This window comes from Phyllobates terribilis, unplaced genomic scaffold, assembly GCF_046119375.1.
Source record: "Phyllobates terribilis strain yellow unplaced genomic scaffold, ASM4611937v1 Scaffold_1049__1_contigs__length_452226, whole genome shotgun sequence".
Taxonomy (NCBI): domain Eukaryota; kingdom Metazoa; phylum Chordata; class Amphibia; order Anura; family Dendrobatidae; genus Phyllobates; species Phyllobates terribilis.
Window position 1 is genome coordinate 326,377 of NW_027363809.1, and position 22,136 is coordinate 348,512.

General features: G+C 43.0%; 7 non-coding genes and 3 pseudogenes across 7 annotated transcripts; all 10 read left to right on the forward strand.

The window, feature by feature from the left end:
* Positions 1–282: 282 nt before the first annotated feature.
* On the forward strand, positions 283–473 carry LOC141242650 (U2 spliceosomal RNA). Its single transcript, XR_012307048.1, has one exon. It is a non-coding gene; the product is annotated as a U2 spliceosomal RNA (small nuclear RNA).
* A 1,115-nt stretch (positions 474–1,588) lies between these two features.
* Positions 1,589–1,680, forward strand: LOC141242738 (U2 spliceosomal RNA; annotated as a pseudogene).
* Positions 1,681–2,474: 794 nt separating this feature from the next.
* Positions 2,475–2,654, forward strand: LOC141242730 (U2 spliceosomal RNA; annotated as a pseudogene).
* A 1,112-nt stretch (positions 2,655–3,766) lies between these two features.
* On the forward strand, positions 3,767–3,957 carry LOC141242602 (U2 spliceosomal RNA). Its single transcript, XR_012307004.1, has one exon. It is a non-coding gene; the product is annotated as a U2 spliceosomal RNA (small nuclear RNA).
* A 6,070-nt stretch (positions 3,958–10,027) lies between these two features.
* LOC141242724 (U2 spliceosomal RNA) lies at positions 10,028–10,245 on the forward strand (annotated as a pseudogene).
* Positions 10,246–11,360: 1,115 nt separating this feature from the next.
* LOC141242603 (U2 spliceosomal RNA) lies at positions 11,361–11,551 on the forward strand. Its single transcript, XR_012307005.1, has one exon. It is a non-coding gene; the product is annotated as a U2 spliceosomal RNA (small nuclear RNA).
* Positions 11,552–17,940: 6,389 nt separating this feature from the next.
* On the forward strand, positions 17,941–18,129 carry LOC141242700 (U2 spliceosomal RNA). The gene has a single exon (XR_012307095.1). It is a non-coding gene; the product is annotated as a U2 spliceosomal RNA (small nuclear RNA).
* A 1,115-nt stretch (positions 18,130–19,244) lies between these two features.
* On the forward strand, positions 19,245–19,435 carry LOC141242604 (U2 spliceosomal RNA). The gene has a single exon (XR_012307006.1). It is a non-coding gene; the product is annotated as a U2 spliceosomal RNA (small nuclear RNA).
* A 1,115-nt stretch (positions 19,436–20,550) lies between these two features.
* On the forward strand, positions 20,551–20,741 carry LOC141242657 (U2 spliceosomal RNA). Its single transcript, XR_012307055.1, has one exon. It is a non-coding gene; the product is annotated as a U2 spliceosomal RNA (small nuclear RNA).
* Positions 20,742–21,856: 1,115 nt separating this feature from the next.
* LOC141242605 (U2 spliceosomal RNA) lies at positions 21,857–22,047 on the forward strand. The gene has a single exon (XR_012307007.1). It is a non-coding gene; the product is annotated as a U2 spliceosomal RNA (small nuclear RNA).
* Positions 22,048–22,136: the final 89 nt, after the last annotated feature.

Genomic DNA, 22,136 nt, shown 5'->3' on the forward strand with positions numbered 1-22,136 from the left:
CTGCTCGTTCCACCCCACCCCCCGCCTTAATTGGTTCTCCTCCCTTCCAACGGTGTTGAGGCGGGTGGGAACAGCAGGGGGTGAAGGTGCTGTGTTTAAAGAGGTGGAGTTATGCAGATCTAAAACGCGTGGATTGCAGCAGCAGCAAGCCGAAAAGTGCAGGCATGTAAGGGATCTAGAGGTTGACAACATGTCTTCTTAACGGGAGTCCAGGAGCTCATCTCCACAAATGGACTTTTCAGGATCCTTGGGTGGCTCCGTAGTTTGAAACCAATTCTGGTTATCGCTTCTCGGCCTTTTGGCTAAGATCAAGTGTAGTATCTGTTCTTATCAGTTTAATATCTGATACGTCCCCTATCTGGGGACCATTTATTAAATGGATTTTTAGAACAGGGAGATGGAAAAAGAGCTTGCTCTGTCCACTCCACGCATTGACCTGGTATTGCAGTATCTCCAGGACCGGTGCACCCCTTCTTTAATGCAGTTTCTAAAATCAGAAAGAATTGAATTCAAAGTTTTTTGTTCATTTTGCTTGTTTGTCGGATTTGGGGATGGACTCTTTGGCTTTGCTTTTCTTCTCCTCATTGGATTTTTCATGTTCAAAGTTGCAGAAGCCAGATTACAAGCTCATTTTGGTTCAACTTCAGCAACTGTGCATTGCATTGCCATGTAATGTGATGCAATGCTATCTTTCTAGCTCTCCCTTTTTACTTCCTTTTGGATAAACAGACATATTAGGCAAGCATTTTGGAGCTTTCACCTAAATAACTACAGGTGGTGAGATAAGCTGCACAATATAATTGACCTTTCAGTATATTGTTGCACACACACCATCTATTTAGCAAATGCCCTTGTTATCAACAGCAGCCTTTTAAACTCACCTGAGCTAACAGGTATGTGCGCTGGTTACTCTGCTGCGCTTAAAATTTCTTTTTTGGTTTGCTACAATGCCTTTTCTGAAACGTTGTCTCCTTCTGCTGGAACACTGACTTCTTTCATTTAATGCCTGCAGACTATAAAAGAGAACCCAACCCAAAAAGTTTGGTTGATTAGTCTGTGGCATTCTGTTAAACTGTTGCTTATGGCGGTCTCTGTGAGCTTCTCAGCGACATTCAGCCAGCCAGGTATCCTGCCTGCAGTAGATGGAATGTGGCAATGGAACGCTGGCTGCGCGTGTCATAATAGGCTCTGAGCCTTTATATACCTGTGCACAGCAGCAGCCACCTTCAGTCTGCTGCTGGACAGCCAGCAGCAGCAGCAGCAGGAGAGGTATGTAATCAGGAGCCCTCCTGCTAAGGGTAGACAGCTGCTCGTTCCACCCCACCCCCCGCCTTAATTGGTTCTCCTCCCTTCCAACGGTGTTGAGGCGGGTGGGAACAGCAGGGGGTGAAGGTGCTGTGTTTAAAGAGGTGGAGTTATGCAGATCTAAAACGCGTGGATTGCAGCAGCAGCAAGCCGAAAAGTGCAGGCATGTAAGGGATCTAGAGGTTGACAACATGTCTTCTTAACGGGAGTCCAGGAGCTCATCTCCACAAATGGACTTTTCAGGATCCTTGGGTGGCTCCGTAGTTTGAAACCAATTCTGGTTATCGCTTCTCGGCCTTTTGGCTAAGATCAAGTGTAGTATCTTTCGAAAAGGCGGTTTTGGATGTTGGCCGCCCTAGTAGATTGATACATTATGCACACTGGGGTTTAGGCGCTTGTTAGTACGCCACGTGGCTAATATAGTCATCTGGTGGAAAGCATGGCCCCCCAGGATCGACGCCATTGGGCCGGGGAAGATCGAAAGCCCGAAGTGTGAAGTGCCCCAGGAGTGGTGACCCTGGGGTGCCTTAACTCACTGGGATTGGGAACCCCACTTGAGTTCATGGCACATTTGCACAAGCACTTCAAATTTTCTTTCTTCGCACACACCCTTATTCCGGGCCTTCTGGCCTTAGGATGGGGAATTTTTCAATTCCCGGTCGAAGGTCCGGGCAGTATTATACTGTGAAACCTTCACTATTTATTTAATTTCTTTGTCACTGTGTGTCCACTTATTCACGTGTGTCACGTCCTACTAGGATTTTGTCGGGATGCGGTTCCCTTACGGGTTCCTCTCTTGGCAGGTCTAGGGGGGGAGTGTGTGGCCATCAGGTTCCGCTCCCCCCTGAACCCCCCTGGCTCTCCTCTTTCGGGAGGAGAGCGTTGTTGGCTCCCCTCTTCCGGGAGGGGAGCACAGTCTTTGGCTCCCAGTGCCTTGCTCGGGTGAGAACTCGGGCAGGTGCTGGGGGTAAGATTGGGTCGCCTCTGGCTTCGGCTGGAGGTGGCTTTTTGTCCCTGTTCCTCGCTGTGGCCTTTTGGCTCGGAGGGACGGGGAATGGTTTGGGGGACCCTTCTCCTTTTGGAGAGGGTTTCAAGAAGACCAGCATCCTAGTGCACTTTTTTTGTGGCACTTGTCACTTTTTTAAGCGCACTCGGGTTTTGTACACGAATTCGGGCTTTCAAAAAAAAAAAAAAAATCTGTTCTTATCAGTATAATATTTGATACGTCCCCTATCTGGGGACCATATATTAAATGGATTTTTAGAACAGGGAGATGGAAAAAGAGCTTGCTCTGTCCACTCCACGCATTGACCTGGTATTGCAGTATCTCCAGGACCGGTGCACCCCTTCTTTAATGCAGTTTCTAAAATCAGAAAGAATTGAATTCAATGTTTTTTGTTCATTTTGCTTGTTTGTCGGATTTGGGGATGGACTCTTTGGCTTTGCTTTTCTTCTCCTCGTTGGATTTTTCATGTTCAAAGTTGCACAAGCCAGATTACAAGCTCATTTTGGTTCAACTTCAGCAACTGTGCATTGCATTGCCATGTAATGTGATGCAATGCTATCTTTCTAGCTCTCCCTTTTTACTTCCTTTTGGATAAACAGACATATTAGGCAAGCATTTTGGAGCTTTCACCTAAATAACTACAGGTGGTGAGATAAGCTGCACAATATAATTGACCTTTCAGTATATTGTTGCACACACACCATCTATTTAGCAAATGCCCTTGTTATCAACAGCAGCCTTTTAAACTCACCTGAGCTAACAGGTATGTGCGCTGGTTACTCTGCTGCGCTTAAAATTTCTTTTTTGGTTTGCTACAATGCCTTTTCTGAAACGTTGTCTCCTTCTGCTGGAACACTGACTTCTTTCATTTAATGCCTGCAGACTATAAAAGAGAACCCAACCCAAAAAGTTTGGTTGATTAGTCTGTGGCATTCTGTTAAACTGTTGCTTATGGCGGTCTCTGTGAGCTTCTCAGCGACATTCAGCCAGCCAGGTATCCTGCCTGCAGTAGATGGAATGTGGCAATGGAACGCTGGCTGCGCGTGTCATAATAGGCTCTGAGCCTTTATATACCTGTGCACAGCAGCAGCCACCTTCAGTCTGCTGCTGGACAGCCAGCAGCAGCAGCAGGAGAGGTATGTAATCAGGAGCCCTCCTGCTAAGGGTAGACAGCTGCTCGTTCCACCCCACCCCCCGCCTTAATTGGTTCTCCTCCCTTCCAACGGTGTTGAGGCGGGTGGGAACAGCAGGGGGTGAAGGTGCTGTGTTTAAAGAGGTGGAGTTATGCAGATCTAAAACGCGTGGATTGCAGCAGCAGCAAGCCGAAAAGTGCAGGCATGTAAGGGATCTAGAGGTTGACAACATGTCTTCTTAACGGGAGTCCAGGAGCTCATCTCCACAAATGGACTTTTCAGGATCCTTGGGTGGCTCCGTAGTTTGAAACCAATTCTGGTTATCGCTTCTCGGCCTTTTGGCTAAGATCAAGTGTAGTATCTGTTCTTATCAGTTTAATATCTGATACGTCCCCTATCTGGGGACCATATATTAAATGGATTTTTAGAACAGGGAGATGGAAAAAGAGCTTGCTCTGTCCACTCCACGCATTGACCTGGTATTGCAGTATCTCCAGGACCGGTGCACCCCTTCTTTAATGCAGTTTCTAAAATCAGAAAGAATTGAATTCAATGTTTTTTGTTCATTTTGCTTGTTTGTCGGATTTGGGGATGGACTCTTTGGCTTTGCTTTTCTTCTCCTCATTGGATTTTTCATGTTCAAAGTTGCAGAAGCCAGATTACAAGCTCATTTTGGTTCAACTTCAGCAACTGTGCATTGCATTGCCATGTAATGTGATGCAATGCTATCTTTCTAGCTCTCCCTTTTTACTTCCTTTTGGATAAACAGACATATTAGGCAAGCATTTTGGAGCTTTCACCTAAATAACTACAGGTGGTGAGATAAGCTGCACAATATAATTGACCTTTCAGTATATTGTTGCACACACACCATCTATTTAGCAAATGCCCTTGTTATCAACAGCAGCCTTTTAAACTCACCTGAGCTAACAGGTATGTGCGCTGGTTACTCTGCTGCGCTTAAAATTTCTTTTTTGGTTTGCTACAATGCCTTTTCTGAAACGTTGTCTCCTTCTGCTGGAACACTGACTTCTTTCATTTAATGCCTGCAGACTATAAAAGAGAACCCAACCCAAAAAGTTTGGTTGATTAGTCTGTGGCATTCTGTTAAACTGTTGCTTATGGCGGTCTCTGTGAGCTTCTCAGCGACATTCAGCCAGCCAGGTATCCTGCCTGCAGTAGATGGAATGTAGCAATGGAACGCTGGCTGCGCGTGTCATAATAGGCTCTGAGCCTTTATATACCTGTGCACAGCAGCAGCCACCTTCAGTCTGCTGCTGGACAGCCAGCAGCAGCAGCAGCAGGAGAGGTATGTAATCAGGAGCCCTCCTGCTAAGGGTAGACAGCTGCTCGTTCCACCCCACCCCCCGCCTTAATTGGTTCTCCTCCCTTCCAACGGTGTTGAGGCGGGTGGGAACAGCAGGGGGTGAAGGTGCTGTGTTTAAAGAGGTGGAGTTATGCAGATCTAAAACGCGTGGATTGCAGCAGCAGCAAGCCGAAAAGTGCAGGCATGTAAGGGATCTAGAGGTTGACAACATGTCTTCTTAACGGGAGTCCAGGAGCTCATCTCCACAAATGGACTTTTCAGGATCCTTGGGTGGCTCCGTAGTTTGAAGCCAATTCTGGTTATCGCTTCTCGGTCTTTTGGCAAGATCAGTGGTGGTTTTCTGCTGCTGGTGTTGTTTGGAGGGCAGTTGTGACTGGGGTTCCCCCTTGTGGGGCCCTAGTGTGCGATTGAGCGGCGATTGTGTTTATCTGCTGTAAAAATGGTGGAGAAAACACGTGGATTAGAGGACTCGGTCCGTCTGAAGGTGGCTGCAGGTCATGAAGGAGAAATCGGTTTGGACCAAGTTTGCGTTGATGTCTTGAAGAACATTAATGGCTTGAAGGTAACGGATGTATTGGCACTGCAGGATTTTCAGAAACAAGGAATTTATGATATCACTTTTGTTTCTTTGAGTATTTGCCAGAGAGTCTACATGGAGTTGGTACGAATGAAGGAAGAAAAGGAATTGAAATGCCTAGAGTTTATTGCACTGGAACCTCTGTTCCAGCAGACATATAAGTATGTGGTTGTGCACATGTATAACCCTAAAGTTCCGGATGAGACTGTTTCCAATTTTTTAGCTCGGTATTGTAGTGAGGTTAAATTTTTGGGAAGAATGAAGAACAAATACAATTATCTAAATGGCAAGAGGAGATATGTTGTAAAACTGAGACCGGATGATAGAGCTATTGGGGGTGCCAAGAGCATTCCTGCACAGTTTTCTATCGGAGGAGAAAGGGGATTTTGTTTTTATAATGGACAGATGGAATATTGTAGGAAGTGTCATGAGTTTGGACATGTTCAGAAAGATTGTCCAGTGCAAGGTGATGTTTGTAGAGGTTGTGGGAAATCTGGGCATGTTGCAAGTGGTTGCCCAATGAATAAGGTGTGTGATTTGTGTGGACATGCAGATCACCTTGCAAGGAAATGTAGATTGTGGGCTCAGATTCCTAGGTCACAGGTGGACGCTGAAGAGAGGCAGAAGAAGACTCGGCAGGAAAGTGGGGAGGAGGGCGAAGGCTCAGACTCAGAGGGGGAAAGCCAAAAACAAGATGGTGGTAGGGGAAGAGACCATGCGGTGCCCAAGATGGAGGAAAAGGGGCGGAGCCAGAAGAAAGTTGGTTTGAGGGAGGGGCTGGAAGTAATAAACAAAGTAGCTGATGTGCATGGCCCGGGTGATGGGATGGATTTGTCTAATATGGCGGAGTCAGTGAATCCTGTTTTGGGAAGAGATGGGGGTGAGGAAATGGAGGTTTTGGAGGAGGAGGATTCTGATTCGGATGGAACTATAACCCCTCAGCAGCGTGATAGGGTTAACAGTGATTGGAGTGAAAATGAGGAGGAAGATGATGGCAAGGAGGAGAGTTATGCCTCCGTGATTAAAAGAAGTAAGGTGGAGGGGTGTTGGTCTGGGGGGCAGGAAGATCCAGTCTCCCTAAGACCAGGTTATTCTAACAGGGACTCGAGTTCTGAGTCGCCTGATATACGTAGAAAAGTGGGTGGCAGGAGTGGGTTTTCTCCTGGTTCATGATGGATCGGGTATGGTGGAGATTTTTTCCTGTTGTTATGATGGCGTTGTGTGTTGCTTCTCTGAATGTACGAGGGATTGGTTCTGCTTGTAGGAGAGCAGGGATACTGGAGTACATTGAGAGTGTGAATGCAGATATTGTCTGTCTGCAGGAATGTGTAATTAAATCTGCCCCGCATGAGAGTGAGTGGAATAAGGGGCAATCTTTTTGGTCCCCATGCTCAGAAAACAGGAATGAAGGGGTGGGCATTTTACTGTGTAATTCCAGTCTAAAGGTTTTAGAGTTTAAAGTAATCATACCTGGGAGATGTTTGTTTTTATTAGTGGATTTTTTAGGTCAGCGGGTACGGGTTTTTAATGTTTATGCCCCTGCTGATAAACAAGCAAGAGTTGGGTTTTTGGAGTCTCTAAAGTTGTTTTTACCAGGCAGAGACTTCACTACAGTGGCTGGAGATTTTAATTGTGTCAGATCCGCAAAAGATCGTAAGAGCTCTACGGAAGGTAGGACTGATGTTACGTCTAATATTTTAAATCAGATTGTGCAGGATTTACGCTACACGGATGCTGGTCTGATGGTTGGGCCAAGTGATAAGTTCACATACATATCAGACAGTGGACGTAGTGTTTCCCGAATTGACTATTTTTTTATGTCTGAAGGGATTAAGGTGGCCAAGTGCAACCACGTGATGACGACTTTTTCTGACCACAAGATGATAGTGGTAGATCTGTGTATAGCTGAGTCCCTGGCTTTTGGAAAGGGACTCTGGAAGCTGAACGTAAGCCTGCTGGAAGAGGAGAGTGTTAAGGTTGGTTTTAATAAAGTGTTTTTGTCTTGTGTGTCTGAACAGCACCTTTTTAAAGATTTGCTAGAGTGGTGGGACTGGGCTAAGGAGAAATTTGCATGTTATTTTAAAGGGGTGTGTTTTAGGAGAGCGAAAGCCAAAAGGGATCATGATGCTGCTGTTATTTCAAAATTGGAAGTACTCCATAAGTTTAAGAGAGCGGGGATGGAGGTGGATAAAGAGATTGCAGATTTGAAGGACGAACTGAAGAAGATACTTATTGAAAAAGGGAAGACTATTATGTTTAAGGCAAAAATAAAGCACATGGAGGAAAATGAGCAATGTTCGAGATACTTTTTTAAAAAATGTTTTAAACCTAAAGGGGTTTTTAAGTCTGTTTTTTCTCCTGCAGGGGAGGTATCTGGGGATGAGATGATTGGCAGTATTCTTTCCTTTTATGAAACACTCTTCTCTAACGATAGTAGAGCCAGTGATGCGGAAATTAATGATTATTGCAAAGTATTAACTAATAATATTCCTGAGGAGAAAATTGGGTTTTTAAGTGAGGAGGTTGGGAAAGATGAAATTAGACGGGCAGTGGATGGCTTGGCGAAAGGCAAGACGCCAGGCTGTGATGGTCTTCCTGCTGAATTTTATGTTAGATTTTGGGATATTATAGGTGTGGAGTTTTCCCGGGTGGTGCAATATGGTTTTACTCATGGGATTTTATCGGTTTCTATGCGTAGGGGGATTGTTACGCTGATTCATAAGAAAGGGGACATGAGGGATATTAAAAATTGGAGGCCCATAACATTGTTAAACAGTGATTACAAAATTATTTCTAAAATTGTGGCTGGTAGACTGGCAGATGTGATAGGTGATATGGTGGGGGAGTATCAGGCATGTGCAGTGCCTGGTAGGAAAATTTCAGATAATTTGCTGCTTCTAAGAGACTTAATTTATCAGGCTAATTTGAATAAGAATGCTCTTTTGTTACAGTCGGTGGACCTGGAGAAAGCCTTTGATAAAATATCACATAGATTTTTGTTCTCTGCTTTAAGTCACCTTGGTGTTCCGGATAAATTATTGATGGTCATTAAGAGTTTTTATTGTGGGGTCAGTAGCCAGATTTTAGTTAATGGGCATGTGAGTTCCAGTTTTAATATTTTATCGGGAGTTAGGCAGGGTTGTCCCCTGTCACCAATTCTTTTTATCTGTGTGGTGGAGGCCCTTTTAAAAAGTGTGCAAGTTGACAAGTGTGTGGCTGGTGTTTTTATTCCTGGGGGATCCGGGGGTCCAGTCAAGTCTTTAAGTTATATGGATGATATTGTTTTTACTTGTGGTTCACAGGCGGATCTCAATAGAGTGAATTTGCACGTAAGGATTTTTTGTTGTGTGGCTGGTATGGCGGTGAATTGGGGAAAGTGCCAGCTTTGTAACTTTGGGAGGCAGGTTGAGGTTAACGTGGCAGGAGTGGAGAGTAGGGAGGAAATTGAGGTTCTTGGTGTCATCTTTGAGAAGGAACTGAAAGGGAAAAGCAGCCTGAAGATTCTAGAAGACAAAATGGATCAGAAGTTGAACTTTTGGAAACTAAGGAACCTGTCGCTGAGAGGGAAAGTGCTGGTAATCAAGTCTGTGATTCTCCCGCTTCTGCTGTACACTGCTTTGATTTTCCCACCTGCTGTGCTTTGGACAAAGAGAGTGACAAGGAAACTGTTTGTGTTTTTTTGGGGATCCAAAATGGAGAAACTAAGAAGAGGAATGGTTATGTGTTCTGTGGAAAATGGGGGTTGTGATTTTCCTAACATTGACTTATTTTTAAGAATGCATTATTTTTTGAACATTTATAAATTATCCCAGTGCAATAACAGGACTGCGGACATGTGCAAATATTTAGCAGGACGGCTTTTCCAGAAATGGAGCTGGTGTGAGAAGGATTTAAGAAAACCAGTTTCGTTTGTGATACCGTTTTTTTATGTGGTGCTTAGGTCCTTCTATGATCAAAATGGGATAAGCTCCATGGTTAGACCGGACAAAAAACTGATTGTCTCAGGTATTAAGAAGAAGGAGATGTTATGTGATGTGCCGTTTTGTAATAATGCACAGTCTGGACAGGTGTGGAAGCTTTTTTTCATGCGTGGAATCAGCAACAGACAGAAGGATGTAACCTGGATGGCGTTGCATGGATGCTTGCCAACAAGAGCTTTTTTGAATGACCGGGGGATAAAGGTTCAAGAACTATGTCCTAGGGAAGGTTGCAATAAGGTGGAAACAATACAGCATATTTTTTGGGACTGTTTTTTTGCTAAAAAAGTTTTTACCTTGTTGTCACGTATGTTTGTTGCTTTAGTTGGTTTTCATTGTTTCGATTTTGAAAGGATTTTAATAGGTCAAGATTTTAAGTACTCGCAAAGGAAGCGGGCAAGCTGGATTATTTTTGTCATATATAAAGAGGTTTTATGGGACGTTCGGAATTTGGTGATTTTTAAAAAGATTGTTTTTTCCCCCATGGAATGCAGAAAGATTTTTCTTGCTAGACTGTTTTATGCCTATTTATTGGATAAAAAGAAGTATGGTGAGACAGCAGCAGAGGCACTCTGGAACTTTTCACATTGGACTTCTTACAGTAAGTAACAGTTAATTGCAGGGTTGTGTTTTTTGGGATTTTGTTTTTGTTTTTCCGAATGATGATTTGAGAACCCGTTATGTGAATATGCGCTATGATGCATAAATTAATGTGGGTCTTAATCTGAGGAAAAAAAAAAAAAAGAAGAAATAAAAAAAAGGAAAAATCTGTTCTTATCAGTTTAATATCTGATACGTCCCCTATCTGGGGACCATATATTAAATGGATTTTTAGAACAGGGAGATGGAAAAAGAGCTTGCTCTGTCCACTCCACGCATTGACCTGGTATTGCAGTATCTCCAGGACCGGTGCACCCCTTCTTTAATGCAGTTTCTAAAATCAGAAAGAATTGAATTCAATGTTTTTTGTTCATTTTGCTTGTTTGTCGGATTTGGGGATGGACTCTTTGGCTTTGCTTTTCTTCTCCTCATTGGATTTTTCATGTTCAAAGTTGCAGAAGCCAGATTACAAGCTCATTTTGGTTCAACTTCAGCAACTGTGCATTGCATTGCCATGTAATGTGATGCAATGCTATCTTTCTAGCTCTCCCTTTTTACTTCCTTTTGGATAAACAGACATATTAGGCAAGCATTTTGGAGCTTTCACCTAAATAACTACAGGTGGTGAGATAAGCTGCACAATATAATTGACCTTTCAGTATATTGTTGCACACACACCATCTATTTAGCAAATGCCCTTGTTATCAACAGCAGCCTTTTAAACTCACCTGAGCTAAAAGGTATGTGCGCTGGTTACTCTGCTGTGCTTAAAATTTCTTTTTTGGTTTGCTACAATGCCTTTTCTGAAACGTTGTCTCCTTCTGCTGGAACACTGACTTCTTTCATTTAATGCCTGCAGACTATAAAAGAGAACCCAACCCAAAAAGTTTGGTTGATTAGTCTGTGGCATTCTGTTAAACTGTTGCTTATGGCGGTCTCTGTGAGCTTCTCAGCGACATTCAGCCAGCCAGGTATCCTGCCTGCAGTAGATGGAATGTGGCAATGGAACGCTGGCTGCGCGTGTCATAATAGGCTCTGAGCCTTTATATACCTGTGCACAGCAGCAGCCACCTTCAGTCTGCTGCTGGACAGCCAGCAGCAGCAGCAGCAGGAGAGGTATGTAATCAGGAGCCCTCCTGCTAAGGGTAGACAGCTGCTCGTTCCACCCCACCCCCCGCCTTAATTGGTTCTCCTCCCTTCCAACGGTGTTGAGGCGGGTGGGAACAGCAGGGGGTGAAGGTGCTGTGTTTAAAGAGGTGGAGTTATGCAGATCTAAAACGCGTGGATTGCAGCAGCAGCAAGCCGAAAAGTGCAGGCATGTAAGGGATCTAGAGGTTGACAACATGTCTTCTTAACGGGAGTCCAGGAGCTCATCTCCACAAATGGACTTTTCAGGATCCTTGGGTGGCTCCGTAGTTTGAAACCAATTCTGGTTATCGCTTCTCGGCCTTTTGGCTAAGATCAAGTGTAGTATCTGTTCTTATCAGTTTAATATCTGATACGTCCCCTATCTGGGGACCATATATTAAATGGATTTTTAGAACAGGGAGATGGAAAAAGAGCTTGCTCTGTCCACTCCACGCATTGACCTGGTATTGCAGTATCTCCAGGACCGGTGCACCCCTTCTTTAATGCAGTTTCTAAAATCAGAAAGAATTGAATTCAATGTTTTTTGTTCATTTTGCTTGTTTGTCGGATTTTGGGATGGACTCTTTGGCTTTGCTTTTCTTCTCCTCATTGGATTTTTCATGTTCAAAGTTGCAGAAGCCAGATTACAAGCTCATTTTGGTTCAACTTCAGCAACTGTGCATTGCATTGCCATGTAATGTGATGCAATGCTATCTTTCTAGCTCTCCCTTTTTACTTCCTTTTGGATAAACAGACATATTAGGCAAGCATTTTGGAGCTTTCACCTAAATAACTACAGGTGGTGAGATAAGCTGCACAATATAATTGACCTTTCAGTATATTGTTGCACACACACCATCTATTTAGCAAATGCCCTTGTTATCAACAGCAGCCTTTTAAACTCACCTGAGCTAACAGGTATGTGCGCTGGTTACTCTGCTGCGCTTAAAATTTCTTTTTTGGTTTGCTACAATGCCTTTTCTGAAACGTTGTCTCCTTCTGCTGGAACACTGACTTCTTTCATTTAATGCCTGCAGACTATAAAAGAGAACCCAACCCAAAAAGTTTGGTTGATTAGTCTGTGGCATTCTGTTAAACTGTTGCTTATGGCGGTCTCTGTGAGCTTCTCAGCGACATTCAGCCAGCCAGGTATCCTGCCTGCAGTAGATGGAATGTGGCAATGGAACGCTGGCTGCGCGTGTCATAATAGGCTCTGAGCCTTTATATACCTGTGCACAGCAGCAGCCACCTTCAGTCTGCTGCTGGACAGCCAGCAGCAGCAGCAGCAGGAGAGGTATGTAATCAGGAGCCCTCCTGCTAAGGGTAGACAGCTGCTCATTCCACCCCACCCCCCGCCTTAATTGGTTCTCCTCCCTTCCAACGGTGTTGAGGCGGGTGGGAACAGCAGGCGGTGAAGGTGCTGTGTTTAAAGAGGTGGAGTTATGCAGATCTAAAACGCGTGGATTGCAGCAGCAGCAAGCCGAAAAGTGCAGGCATGTAAGGGATCTAGAGGTTGACAACATGTCTTCTTAACGGGAGTCCAGGAGCTCATCTCCACAAATGGACTTTTCAGGATCCTTGGGTGGCTCCGTAGTTTGAAACCAATTCTGGTTATCGCTTCTCGGCCTTTTGGCTACGATCAAGTGCTTTATTGCAGGAGATTGTGGTTGAAGGGCACTCGGGTACCCCTCTCCTTGGCCTGGCAGGATCGTCCACTTTGGTGGACTTAACCTGCTTGCTGCTATTAGGGAGAGGGCTTAGTCCCAGGGTAACGAGTTGCGATCCCCCAGCTTCCAGGTGTTTTTCGCTGCAAGAACACTGGGAGCGCAGATTGCAAGCGGCTGCAATTTGCAACCTTGTTGCGTTTTTCCATGGAGGTTGACCCTAACCTCGTGCCTCTTTATGCGAGGCTAAAAAACTCTATCCGAGTTCACTTCACGGCGGGTGGCTCGGATATGAGGAAATTAGGGTATGTAGTCCAGGACGTGCTCAGGAACCTTCTTGGCGTACAAAGGAATGAAATTCTCTCCATCCAGGATTATCCCAGAAGAGGTGACTATGACATCACATTCACCGGAGAAGGTATTTTTAGAGATGTACTAGAAAAGTTAAAAAAAGTTGAAAATAGTCCTGTTTTGAAAGGGATACAAATTGTTGAGCACGTCCTGGATGAGGTAAGACTGGTTATTGTAAAAGTATTTTCGCCCTTTGTTTCTGCTCCAGAAGTAATGTCATTTCTAGCAATTTATTTTAAAAGTGTTAAATGTATTGGGAAGATATTAAACGAATATAACATATGGACATCTAAGTGGAAATTCCTTGTGAAGTGTACAAGAGATCCAAATACACCAGGTGGTATACGTCTCCCCCCTGCCCGTTTCAAAATTGGGCAAACAAATGGGGATTTCTTCTTTTCTGGGATGCCAGTATATTGCAGAAATTGTGGGCGCTATGGTCATTCAAAAGAAAACTGTCATGTATCATGTAGAAATTGTGCTAGTGAAGAACATGAGACAAAAGAATGCCCTAAGGAAAAGAAATGCAGTTTTTGCCAGACTCCAGGTCACTTTTATTTTTCTTGCCCTCACAGATTTTGGGAAGATGAGCAAAAGGGGAAGTCCAAGACGTCCGACCAAGGACCAAAAGATCAGACCACCCCTCAGGAGGAGGAACAACAACCTGGAGCCTCTGGAGACAATAAGGGCGTACCAAATAGTGAAGTGTCTCCAGAGTCTATGACAGGTAAAATACCAAATCCCAAAACCTGGCTGCAGGACCTGCGGGAGTCCAAAAGGAGGGCTGAGAAGGAGCAGAAGGGCACTACTGGTAAGGTCAAAAGGGACCGGCAAAAGGCCGACACAGAAGCCCATGCCCAGTCTGGGTCTCCTAGGGCTGAGGGCGCTGAGTGGATAAAGGTGGGTCCTAAGAAAAAGAAAAAGGGTGGTTCGGAGGAGGCAGCAGGAGGTGAACAGATGGACACTTCTCCAGAAGGGGACGTGGACGCTGGACCCTCAGAGGTTTCGGTCTCCACTGCTACAGGTGGGGAACGGGATCTTGCTGCCTCTGAAGAGTCAGAGGCTCTGCCTTGTGCGCAACCTCCTCCTATAGGACGACCTTCTACAGGTCAAACAGGGGCGGCGGAACCCCTCGGGGACCCACCTGATGAGGAACTGCATGGCCAGCCAATGGAGACCCAGCGGGTTCTGCCAGCCAGCCCTCCGAGCTATGCCAGTGTAGCGTCGGGTTTATATAAATGTGGTAATCTTTCCTCCTCCACGGAGACTCTCGTGACGATACTATCAGATGAGGAGGGAGGCGCAAGCCCAGTGGTCTGATCAGGTTCATCGGACAGGTAAATCCGTTGCTCTTAGTTACCTAAGTAAAATTTTTACATTTTCTAATGATGGCTGAACTCAAAGGTATTTCCCTCAACGTGAGAGGCATAAAATCTAACATGAGAAGAACTGCTCTTTTTAATTTTTTTACGTGTTTTACTGCATCTGTATTTTTTCTGCAAGAATGTAATATCCCACATGAAATGTCATATCAAAAATATAAAGATGAGTGGAAGTGTGGGCCATCTGTCTGGTCCGGATCGAATGCTGCAGGATCAGCGGGTGTAGCCATACTTTTTAAAGGGAACGTTTTAATTGATTTTATTCAGGAAATTTTACCAGGTCGTATTTTATTAGTGAAAGCTTTTATTGATGGTATTAGATGGCAGTTTTTAAATTTTTATGGATCCCCAGAGAAAAATGAAAGAGCCGAAATGCTTGATCTTTTACCATTATTTATTAATAACTCTGAACCTTTTATCTTAGCAGGGGATTTTAATTGTGTTTTAAAAGGTGAAAACCGGCGCTCCAGCTCTGTAAGCAGGAACTACGATAAAACCTCAGGTATGCTACATGATATAGTCAAAGATGCTAAATTGATAGACATATATAAAGAGTGTCATAGTGACAGCCCAGAGGATGCCGGTTTCACTTGGAGCAATGCTAATTGTAGCTCTAGGATTGATTTTATTTTTGGTTCAGATAAAACAATACCTGCCAAATGTGAAGTTTTAACTAATATATTTTCAGACCATAAACTTTTATCCTTTACCATAAAAGTAAATGACAACAAAAAATGTGGTAAGAAAAGCTGGAAAATGAACGTATCCCTTTTAACCGACCCGCAGATTTTATCAGATTTTATTGAGTTTTATAGGAAATGTAGAAAAGGGAAAAAAACAAATGAGACTATGAGTGTATGGTGGGATAGAATGAAAGTAAAAATAAAAGACTTTTTTATTAAAAAGAGTATATGTAGAGCCAAAGAAAAATATGAAGAATATAGAATTTTAAATACCCGCCTACAAACATTATTTAAGCTCAGAGACAATGGGATAGATGTACAAGTTGATATTTCAAACTTAAAAGAAGAGATTTCAAAATGGCTAGAACAAAAAGGAAAAGAGATAATTTTTCGTTCTAGAGTACAACATAAAGAAGAAAATGAAAAGTGTTCCAGATATTTTTTTAGGAAAAATAAAAAAGAAAAGTGATAATTGACCATATAGATGGTGAGAATAATATAAAAAATATGCTGGGTAAAGTTGAGGTTTTTTTTTCTAATCTTTTTAATGGAAAAAATATAGATAATAAATTAATGGATGATTCGCTGCAAGGACTAACAGCTGTTTTAGATCCCGCATCCCAAGAGTTTTTATCCCAAGTTTTAACGGAACAAGAAGTGTTAAAAACTATTAAAAGTTTTAAAACTGGAAAGGTCCCTGGTCCTGATGGCATCCCAATAGAATTTTATGTATGTTTTTATGATATTTTAAAAGATGATTTGTTTTATTTGTTTACTGAGGTTTTTAATAATAAGGTTTTATTAAATTCCTGGAAGAAAGGTGAAGTCTCCCTCCTATACAAAAAAGGCGATAAATCAAAATTAGAAAACTGGAGACCAATAACACTTTTAAATTGTGACTATAAAATAATGGCTAAAATTTGTGCAAATCGTCTAAAAGAAGTCATCAGCAAAGTTATTCATTCTAATCAAGTGTGTGGGGTGCCGGGGCGCAGTATATGGGACAATCTGAATTTAGTGAAAGACTGTATTGAGGATGTGAAAGACAGAAAGGGGAAAATGGCGATTTTATCTATTGATTTTGAAAAAGCATTTGACCGTGTCTCACACTTTTATCTTTTTAAAGTTTTAGAGAAAATGGGCATACCAGAAGGGTTTTTACTATCGCTTAAAGCATTTTACAAGGATTGTACAAGTAAGATTTTAGTGAATGGTTTTAAGACACAAGAGGTATTTTTACGGTCAGGGGTGAAACAGGGATGCCCTCTGTCCCCCCTACTGTTTATCTGTGCACTGGAACCAATGTTATGTGCAATACGCCAAAATAAACAGATATGCGGTGTCCCTCTGCCTGGAAGCGGTGGTTTGGAGGCCAAGGTTGTAGGCTACATGGATGACGTGGCGGTCTTGTGTACAGATGCACCATCACTTACGGCCACTCTCCATCAAGTGCAATCCTTTTGCCTAGCTTCTGGTTTTAAAATCAATTTTAATAAGTGTAACATTTTAAGTGTTGGGGGGATGATTTTACGTGATGTACCAATTAATGTCTCCGAATCCATTTCCATTTTAGGTATATCATTCACTGAAAATAATGATGGTTATAATAGTTGGGAAACAGTTACACAGAAAGTAAATACGAAAATATGTATGTGGAACATGAGGAGACTTACAATAGAGGGTAAAGTATTGGTTTTAAAGATGGTGATTTTACCTCTTTTATTGTATCTTAGCATGGTTTTCCCCCCGCCTGTTAATGTTTTAAAAAAGATAACCAAAACCTGTTTTACCTTCTTTTGGAACTCAAAAATGGAAAAGCTGAAAAGAGAAATCGTGATGAAATCAAAAGTAAAAGGTGGTAAAGATTTTCCAGATTTTAATAGGTTTCTTTTAATCCATCTGTTCGTTTACTGTTTTAATGCCCTTTTTAAGAATCACTATTGGTCCTTTTTTATGCGTTTTAATACAGGATTTTTTATGAGAAAGTTTGGATGGTATGAAGTTAATATATCTGTGCCCCATGCTTTTAATTTGTCGACGCATTATGAGATTTTAAGGAAAATAGTGTCCGATTTTAATTTAGGGACTAAGAAAATAGAGGAATTAAGAAATAGTAAGAAACTAATTAAAGAAATACGTAAAAGTGAGGAAATATGTAATGTTGACAGATATGATGATGACAAATCTATGTCTATCTGGAAAATGATTAACGTTTTTTATCTTTTTAATGAACAGAGAGATCTGGCTTGGAGTTGCATGCACCGCTGTCTTCCTTGCCGGGCATTCCAATACAGAAGAGGATTTGTGAGGTCTGCCATCTGCCCAAGAGCCGGATGCCAAGAAGAGGAAACGGTGGAACATCTATTATGGACATGTAATTTTGCAAAGGATTTCTGGAGAAGACTGCTCCCCCTACTGGAAAGGGTGGCAGACCTCAAGAACTTTACATATAAAACTGTGCTATACGGACTTATGGAATGCCCCACAATGGACCAGTACACAATGGCTTGGAAGACAGTGAACTGCGCCAAGTCATCTCTCTGGAAAGCGCGCAACATTGCTATTTTTAAACAAGATGTTTTATCAGTGAATGATGTTTTAAGTTTATGTTTATGTGAAATGTATACTTATTATTTAATTGACAAAAAGAAGAATGTACATATTTCCAAAAAATGGCTTGTTGACCAATGGAACCTAATTATTTAAAATCTTTGTATTTTTTTGTTTTGTAAATTTCATTTGTCTTTTAACGTTTGGTATTTGTTAAATTATGCTTGTAATTTGTTAAAGTTTTAATAAACGGTTTTATCCCTCTGCAGGGGATAGCCAAATTAAAAAAAAAATCTGTTCTTATCAGTTTAATATCTGATACGTCCCCTATCTGGGGACCATATATTAAATGGATTTTTAGAACAGGGAGATGGAAAAAGAGCTTGCTCTGTCCACTCCACGCATTGACCTGGTATTGCAGTATCTCCAGGACCGGTGCACCCCTTCTTTAATGCAGTTTCTAAAATCAGAAAGAATTGAATTCAATGTTTTTTGTTCATTTTGCTTGTTTGTCGGATTTGGGGATGGACTCTTTGGCTTTGCTTTTCTTCTCCTCATTGGATTTTTCATGTTCAAAGTTGCAGAAGCCAGATTACAAGCTCATTTTGGTTCAACTTCAGCAACTGTGCATTGCATTGCCATGTAATGTGATGCAATGCTATCTTTCTAGCTCTCCCTTTTTACTTCCTTTTGGATAAACAGACATATTAGGCAAGCATTTTGGAGCTTTCACCTAAATAACTACAGGTGGTGAGATAAGCTGCACAATATAATTGACCTTTCAGTATATTGTTGCACACACACCATCTATTTAGCAAATGCCCTTGTTATCAACAGCAGCCTTTTAAACTCACCTGAGCTAACAGGTATGTGCGCTGGTTACTCTGCTGCGCTTAAAATTTCTTTTTTGGTTTGCTACAATGCCTTTTCTGAAACGTTGTCTCCTTCTGCTGGAACACTGACTTCTTTCATTTAATGCCTGCAGACTATAAAAGAGAACCCAACCCAAAAAGTTTGGTTGATTAGTCTGTGGCATTCTGTTAAACTGTTGCTTATGGCGGTCTCTGTGAGCTTCTCAGCGACATTCAGCCAGCCAAGTATCCTGCCTGCAGTAGATGGAATGTGGCAATGGAACGCTGGCTGCGCGTGTCATAATAGGCTCTGAGCCTTTATATACCTGTGCACAGCAGCAGCCACCTTCAGTCTGCTGCTGGACAGCCAGCAGCAGCAGCAGCAGGAGAGGTATGTAATCAGGAGCCCTCCTGCTAAGGGTAGACAGCTGATCGTTCCACCCCACCCCCCGCCTTAATTGGTTCTCCTCCCTTCCAACGGTGTTGAGGCGGTTGGGAACAGCAGGGGGTGAAGGTGCTGTGTTTAAAGAGGTGGAGTTATGCAGATCTAAAACGGGTGGATTGCAGCAGCAGCAAGCCGAAAAGTGCAGGCATGTAAGGGATCTAGAGGTTGACAACATGTCTTCTTAACGGGAGTCCAGGAGCTCATCTCCACAAATGGACTTTTCAGGATCCTTGGGTGGCTCCGTAGTTTGAAACCAATTCTGGTTATCGCTTCTCGGCCTTTTGGCTAAGATCAAGTGTAGTATCTGTTCTTATCAGTTTAATATCTGATACGTCCCCTATCTGGGGACCATATATTAAATGGATTTTTAGAACAGGGAGATGGAAAAAGAGCTTGCTCTGTCCACTCCACGCATTGACCTGGTATTGCAGTATCTCCAGGACCGGTGCACCCCTTCTTTAATGCAGTTTCTAAAATCAGAAAGAATTGAATTCAATGTTTTTTGTTCATTTTGCTTGTTTGTCGGATTTGGGGATGGACTCTTTGGCTTTGCTTTTCTTCTCCTCATTGGATTTTTCATGTTCAAAGTTGCAGAAGCCAGATTACAAGCTCATTTTGGTTCAACTTCAGCAACTGTGCATTGCATTGCCATGTAATGTGATGCAATGCTATCTTTCTAGCTCTCCCTTTTTACTTCCTTTTGGATAAACAGACATATTAGGCAAGCATTTTGGAGCTTTCACCTAAATAACTACAGGTGGTGAGATAAGCTGCACAATATAATTGACCTTTCAGTATATTGTTGCACACACACCATCTATTTAGCAAATGCCCTTGTTATCAACAGCAGCCTTTTAAACTCACCTGAGCTAACAGGTATGTGCGCTGGTTACTCTGCTGCGCTTAAAATTTCTTTTTTGGTTTGCTACAATGCCTTTTCTGAAACGTTGTCTCCTTCTGCTGGAACACTGACTTCTTTCATTTAATGCCTGCAGACTATAAAAGAGAACCCAACCCAAAAAGTTTGGTTGATTAGTCTGTGGCATTCTGTTAAACTGTTGCTTATGGCGGTCTCTGTGAGCTTCTCAGCGACATTCAGCCAGCCAGGTATCCTGCCTGCAGTAGATGGAATGTGGCAATGGAACGCTGGCTGCGCGTGTCATAATAGGCTCTGAGCCTTTATATACCTGTGCACAGCAGCAGCCACCTTCAGTCTGCTGCTGGACAGCCAGCAGCAGCAGCAGCAGGAGAGGTATGTAATCAGGAGCCCTCCTGCTAAGGGTAGACAGCTGCTCGTTCCACCCCACCCCCCGCCTTAATTGGTTCTCCTCCCTTCCAACGGTGTTGAGGCGGGTGGGAACAGCAGGGGGTGAAGGTGCTGTGTTTAAAGAGGTGGAGTTATGCAGATCTAAAACGCGTGGATTGCAGCAGCAGCAAGCCGAAAAGTGCAGGCATGTAAGGGATCTAGAGGTTGACAACATGTCTTCTTAACGGGAGTCCAGGAGCTCATCTCCACAAATGGACTTTTCAGGATCCTTGGGTGGCTCCGTAGTTTGAAACCAATTCTGGTTATCGCTTCTCGGCCTTTTGGCTAAGATCAAGTGTAGTATCTGTTCTTATCAGTTTAATATCTGATACGTCCCCTATCTGGGGACCATATATTAAATGGATTTTTAGAACAGGGAGATGCAAAAAGAGCTTGCTCTGTCCACTCCACGCATTGACCTGGTATTGCAGTATCTCCAGGACCGGTGCACCCCTTCTTTAATGCAGTTTCTAAAATCAGAAAGAATTGAATTCAATGTTTTTTGTTCATTTTGCTTGTTTGTCGGATTTGGGGATGGACTCTTTGGCTTTGCTTTTCTTCTCCTCATTGGATTTTTCATGTTCAAAGTTGCAGAAGCCAGATTACAAGCTCATTTTGGTTCAACTTCAGCAACTGTGCATTGCATTGCCATGTAATGTGATGCAATGCTATCTTTCTAGCTCTCCCTTTTTACTTCCTTTTGGATAAACAGACATATTAGGCAAGCATTTTGGAGCTTTCACCTAAATAACTACAGGTGGTGAGATAAGCTGCACAATATAATTGACCTTTCAGTATATTGTTGCACACACACCATCTATTTAGCAAATGCCCTTGTTATCAACAGCAGCCTTTTAAACTCACCTGAGCTAACAGGTATGTGCGCTGGTTACTCTGCTGCGCTTAAAATTTCTTTTTTGGTTTGCTACAATGCCTTTTCTGAAACGTTGTCTCCTTCTGCTGGAACACTGACTTCTTTCATTTAATGCCTGCAGACTATAAAAGAGAACCCAACCCAAAAAGTTTGGTTGATTAGTCTGTGGCATTCTGTTAAACTGTTGCTTATGGCGGTCTCTGTGAGCTTCTCAGCGACATTCAGCCAGCCAGGTATCCTGCCTGCAGTAGATGGAATGTGGCAATGGAACGCTGGCTGCGCGTGTCATAATAGGCTCTGAGCCTTTATATACCTGTGCACAGCAGCAGCCACCTTCAGTCTGCTGCTGGACAGCCAGCAGCAGCAGCAGCAGGAGAGGTATGTAATCAGGAGCCCTCCTGCTAAGGGTAGACAGCTGCTCGTTCCACCCCACCCCCCGCCTTAATTGGTTCTCCTCCCTTCCAACGGTGTTGAGGCGGGTGGGAACAGCAGGGGGTGAAGGTGCTGTGTTTAAAGAGGTGGAGTTATGCAGATCTAAAACGCGTGGATTGCAGCAGCAGCAAGCCGAAAAGTGCAGGCATGTAAGGGATCTAGAGGTTGACAACATGTCTTCTTAACGGGAGTCCAGGAGCTCATCTCCACAAATGGACTTTTCAGGATCCTTGGGTGGCTCCGTAGTTTGAAACCAATTCTGGTTATCGCTTCTCGGCCTTTTGGCTAAGATCAAGTGTAGTATCTGTTCTTATCAGTTTAATATCTGATACGTCCCCTATCTGGGGACCATATATTAAATGGATTTTTAGAACAGGGAGATGGAAAAAGAGCTTGCTCTGTCCACTCCACGCATTGACCTGGTATTGCAGTATCTCCAGGACCGGTGCACCCCTTCTTTAATGCAGTTTCTAAAATCAGAAAGAATTGAATTCAATGTTTTTTGTTCATTTTGCTTGTTTGTCGGATTTGGGGATGGACTCTTT